Source organism: Dermacentor silvarum, chromosome 9 (genome assembly GCF_013339745.2).
Source record: "Dermacentor silvarum isolate Dsil-2018 chromosome 9, BIME_Dsil_1.4, whole genome shotgun sequence".
Classification (NCBI taxonomy): Eukaryota; Metazoa; Arthropoda; class Arachnida; order Ixodida; family Ixodidae; genus Dermacentor; species Dermacentor silvarum.
In genome coordinates, this window is record NC_051162.1 from 138,018,805 (window position 1) to 138,024,804 (window position 6,000).

At 46.9% G+C, this 6,000-nt stretch overlaps 1 protein-coding gene across 1 annotated transcript in view; it reads left to right on the forward strand.

Annotated features, from left to right (window-relative positions):
• LOC119465019 (venom metalloproteinase antarease-like TpachMP_A) overlaps positions 1–6,000 on the forward strand; it is a 45,811-nt gene that overhangs the window by 22,565 nt on the left and 17,246 nt on the right. The gene's annotated exons all lie outside the window — the stretch shown is intronic.

The following is a 6,000-nucleotide window of genomic DNA, read 5'->3' on the forward strand; positions in this document are numbered from 1 at the left end:
ACCTTGAAGGTCTTGGCATAATGGATGAGACAAAATTCTTCATGTCTCTGTTGTAAAGCATGCTGTGACATCTGTGGCAGAAAGGAAGACAAAAAGAAGTAATTGTAAATGGAAAATAAGCTCTGCGGAAGCCCGCAAAGTGGAGGAAAGTTTATGAAATGAAAAATTGTCATCTACCCGACTTTAGCAAGGAGCTACAAAACAAACCTACACAGGTTTCTCAGAAAGTTTCGCAGTTGAAGAAAGAACTTATTTCTTGAAAAAACTCCGGACCAGGACAATTTTTTTTTTACTGTGAAGCTTTCAGAAAAACTCGTATGTGTTTCCTTTGGAGCTTCTTCCTACTGTCGGGTGGATGACAATTTTTTTTTCCTTTCCAGTCATTCTAAACTATCAAACAAGTGCCACCCCCCCCTCCCCCCCATTTTTAAATCAATGCAAAAAACAGACAGAGGAAAGAAAAAGCGTGCATTATCACTGACACCACCGTGTGACAGATGGAATGGTTGAGTGGGTTCACTTGCTAGATGTCAACTTTTAATTTAAAATGTTAGATGCAGGTAAATGGCATGCATTAGGAAGCAAACGCGGGTACCTGATGTTCCGGTTACGGTCAAGATGAAGAGGCGGAGTTGGGCAGGTGTAATAACAAAATGGTTGCAATGGAATTATTACAAACAGACACGTACCCAAACCCCTCCAAACTCCACGTTCTCTATCCTGACGCGTTCCCCAGCGACATGTGCCCCCTCGTGTGGATACACGGCGACACTCGCACACATGCTCTGGGAGTGTAGAAACGCTCATCCCGACTCTACCTCGGACAAGTGGGAGAAGTCCCTCAGAAGCTCGCTTCTCGCCGACCAGCAATGGGCCGTCCAGCAGGCCCACGAAGCGGCCGCCAGGTATTCCCTGTCGGTCCCTACGTGGGAGACGCCCACTACGCCCTAAGCGCGTCCTGCAGGACCCAAATAAAGTTTGTCCAGTCCAGTCCAGTTGCAAGGGAAGGGAATCGCAGTTGAGAATGGCAAAGTATTAGATGACGTGATAGGATTGGGGAAATGCGTTGGAATCGGCTCATGCTGGAGACAATTGGGAGATTATTTCGTCCTGCATTAAAGATAAGTAGGATGATAACGGTGCGATGATGACACTGATGATAATGACTGGCACTGACTGACCATCAGAATAGTGCGCCATTGTGCGAAAGGAACGACAAACAAAACAATTAGAGAAATGGGCAGAGCTTAGCTTAACTTCATGCTTTATGCTACAGAAAAAAGGGGAGAAGCACGTATGTGCGCACAAACGCGTGCACGCAATTGTACTAACACGTGTTTTCGACAGAACTTGCGAAGCGTGATGATCAAGGTCGCAGGAGCATCAAAAGAGCTTCTGCAGAGAGCGCACAAGTAGCAAACCACCATGGTCAACGGGCGTCACAAACTAAATATATGTGCCACGAGTTAAATTCCATCTACTTCTTTAATATTCCGTGAGATCGTCTGCAAACGCAGATCTCAATTAATAAGCCCGAGGCAACACAGCACATGCGCGGCATAATGTCCAATCAGATAAGAGAATTTTGCATAGAATGAGACTTGTGTAAGAAGGCTTCAGACGTATCCGTCATAGCCATGCATCGTGGTAGCTACAGCTGCCACGTAGCATTCAGAAATGACGGTTTGCGTAAAAAATGTTAGTTTCTCCCTAAGGGCGAAGCAATGAATGCGATAGCAACACAGCAATGTCATACGAAGTAAGGTGAGCGGCTTTGGTAGCAATATGAATTGTAGTAAACATGAGCTAATTAAGTAAGGAGGTGTGCTGCGGCGTAAGTAGACCGACATGAAGAGAGACTCGATGACCACGAGAAGGCGCATGTGAAACGGTGGTGTTGATGAGAAGCGCTTCCCGTGGGCAGCGCGTGCGAAGGGACACACCTGTAGTGCTGCACTGCCGATCCGGGCAGCATTGCATGTGTAGCGTGCGTTGGAAAATGTGGCCCGACTATTACTAACTGAATGAACAAGCGTGGTGTGAGCGCGCACAAACAAACATGAATAGATCACACTGAATGACTGCAGACAACGACCGTCAAAACTCTGGCAGCAAGCGGATACGCCGCAGCGGCGAAGGTACGTGCGGTCTATCGCTTCAACGGAAACTGAGCGGCGAATGCACGGCGCATAAAGGTCAGAGCCGTGTGGAGATAAGAGACGGTGCGAGCGAGCGACGAGCGCGGTTGTTGGCAGAGTGGAAGTGCGTCCCCCCCCCCCCCCCCCCCCCCCGCTCCCTCCGGCGCTGGCTTCCCGCTTCCTTGCTTGCGCGTGGGAGATTGAGTGCGTTAGCTCTCCGTGATAGCGCGCGTCCCCGCACACTTCCGCTCGGGCATACGGCACGCGGCGAAGATTTTATCTATAGGGAACCTCACGGCGACGACGACGGCGACGCCGACGGCAGAAATCCGGTTGAAGTGTCCATATAATTGCTATCGCAATAAAACGACAGTGGGCCCGTATCGTCTGTTCGTCCCACACCGCGCGCTGCGCTCTGAGGGCAACGCAACAGCTTACACGAGAGTCACTGCGTCAGATTTACAGAACATTATCACGATACACTCGGCACAGTCGTAATAAGGACAAGTTATGTTTCGTGGAACGTCTTTGAAAACTGCATTAGAGCATACCTACACGTCGTTCGTAGCTCTGTAGGAAACGCGGGCGTGTGCTCGATCTTTTACAGCAAGCGTAGGCTAGTCAGCGTTCCAATAATTTCTAGTTAGAACAAAGGGTAACAGCGTTGTGGACAGAACGTAAATTAGCAGGCATGAGAAGTTCTGACTTACAAGTTGCCTTATTGGCGTCACAAGACTAAAATACAGGCTTTGTAAAGAAAAAAGGGGCCGTAAAATACATGCGACTCACCTAAAAGTTGCTGGACGAGGCCTTCACTGCGACAGACACGGGAGCTCTTTCTCGTAGAGGTTCCGCATGGCACGATAACGCATGAATTTTGGCTCCCATGAATGAATGTCTCGTGCTTTCCGAATGTATTTTGATCTCAACTATTGTACATGGTGCGACAAAAGACAGCTACAAATCCTGAAAGGCAAAGTAAGCTACAGTTTTGGTGATGGCCGCCGAGATTACTCCAAGGTGATCCCTTTGGCGAGCGGGCGTGGCCCCACCGTCTCGCGTTAATATATCAGCGATTTATCGCGTTAATATATCAGCGAAGTCCGACGCCGGTGATGAGATACCAAAAGGGGAATCGTCTGTCAATGCACCGAACGCAAAGCGAGGCAGGGACTGCCCTAAGGTTGACACAGAAAGGTCAAAATTAGTCTGGCGGTCCCACGCCGCCAACTTCCCATCCGGTGGGTCTCCTTCCAAGCATCTGGAAACTCCCGTAGTTGTCGAGCCCCGAGCCGAGAGCCTGCTTGCACCTATCCTACCCGTAGGTGCCCGGAGGCAGCACTCGATCTTCTGCCTCCCACAAAAGCGGTGGATGCTAAAATATTTCACCAAAGTTGTGGTCTAGTGGTAAATAACCCGCCTCGGCTTCGGGATGTCGTGGTTCCCAGCACCCCCACGTACCTATTGGTTCGTTCAAAATGGGCACAAGCGTGCCCCCGCATGGCGCTCGGCTTCCTTCAAAAATTATACTCTTGAAAAAGAAGCCTGTGCCCTTAAAATCCCGTCAAAACCCTCGAGAGCACAGCAAAAAAAATTAGGTCTGTGCCGCTACCATTGCGGCTATTTTTCATGCGACCTCCCAGTGCACCTATTAGCTGCGGGTGCACTCTCGGATTGGGGAGAAACGCCCCTTTCCAATCATTGAGGTAATAGCCGAGCACCTGGCTGGGCTGAGCACCTGGCTCGTGACGTTTTGTGTACTTAAACCTACCAGCAAGCGCGGATATGAAAGGTTGTTAGCCTTCTGCCCTTCGAACGTCGTTTCTCGGTCTCCTGCCTTCACAAATGTCAAACCGCAAAAGTCAAACTCACGAAACCGACCACTTGCCCCTAGTGCGCTTTCCCAGGTAAAAGAAGGGCGTCTGTTGGCTACACGAAACAAGCAGTGTCCCCCATATGCCGGTCATTACACTGAAGCGTTTCGAACAAGACGAAATGCTGCTGTAGAAAGCGTCGCATTGGCTTCACGCATAAAAGCAATGAGCGAGAAAAAAATTGTTTCCTTGACCATATCGACGAGCACCCACAGACACGCACATGAAGTAAACTGTCTTTGGAAATGGCATTCGGCAAAGTTCTCTTCGCCCATCTGTTCCTAACGGCCTTCTGTAAGTACACCTAGCCGAAAGAAGATTAATTATTTCAAGGGGTTGTTAGTATTGTTGAGTTCATCGGCAGCGCAAAAGCAGAAAAGCAGGGCAACCAGACCGACGCGTGTGCATGTATTCACGTTTATGGTCATGTTCTGCTTATAACCATCCTAGTTATTGTCGTCATACTTTTTTTTCATGCGTATTGCGCAAAATAATGAACTTCGAGGTAAGACTTACTTACAAAAAATGGACTAAGATTTTTTCCGCACGCTCAACGTACAGCCAGCATTCGTTACCATGCCTTTGTTTTACTTTACAAAATTATTCACAGAATTATTCCGTGCCCCGTGATGAAATAGCTTATCACAACATAACATATCCAGTGCATTCAACGACGTCTAAACACGGTATAGTTGTGCCGAACGTTCGTACTAATTATGGGTCATTTTCGATATAGCGGCAGAGTTGCGGGAAAATATATTGACTTAGGTTGCGAAAATCCTTCACTTGTTACAAAACTAACATTCACCGTTTCATGTTTTAATCGTTTTCATCGCTGAATCCATATTGATTTATATAGGCCCCTTTTATAACACCTGCAAAAGTTATGGAGCTCGACGTTTATAACATGCCCAATGTTTAACTCGTCATGCAGTCAATGAAGTAGTGAACTTCTGACATCTACATCAATAGATAGTTCAAGCAGTGTGTGCCCCACAACAACGCACACAGTTAATACATTGACCAATCATGTGTGACCAATACGATTCGCGGCGTTTTGCTTGCAGGTACATTTTATGCTGATGTGCTGACGGTACCTAACGTATTCTTATTAAATCTTGGGTGTAGTTTATTGATGCCTTTACAATCAAATCTTGTTATCATCAAGTGGTATATAACCAAATAATGAATATAACGAAGTCATAGATATAAACTCTGGCTCCCCCTTCAAATTCGCTATAACGAGGTTTTACTGCATTGATTGAATCTTACATCGCAAAGGACGTCGTAGTGGAGGTTCTTTGAACGTGCGCCCAATTCTTTGTGCACTAACGTTGCCACACTCCACCCACATTGTGAAATGCGGTTGCTGTTGCGGGGGGTTTAACCGCGACTTCGTTCTTCGCAGCATTTGCTCCCGCAGTTAAAAAAAATTATTTCTCTCAAAAATACTCGAAAGTATGCCGCTACGACTTTCCTATAGCTTGTGTGCCAGTAACCTAATTTATAACCATTACACTCTTGTTCTTTTGGATCTTCACACCAGGCCGGTACTACACCGCCAGGGTCATGTGATCTCTCCATAACACAAAATTACGTAACACAAAATTTACAATATTCATACAACCGTTGTCTACAAATCATGAATGTTACGCATTAAGTAGACGTCAACTACAGCTGTGTCTGACAAATGTTTTTTTTACAGCGAAGCTGTCTGTAGCTCCGGTACGTTCTGTGCATGTTTCGTGTCCGTCAAGAAATCTGCGTGTGCAAAAATTTAGCTACCGAATTTGATACAATATTGCTTCACTCTGAGCAAACCCTTATACATGTCATCACTTGGATATGCATTTTCAGTAGATATCAATAGGCATCATTTTCAAGATCAGTAGACTCTCAGGTAGGTAATACGGGTTTCTCAAAGATTTGCCGCTGTGCGACCAACATCGGCAATGAGTTACAATGAGTACGCTCACACCGCCTCTCTT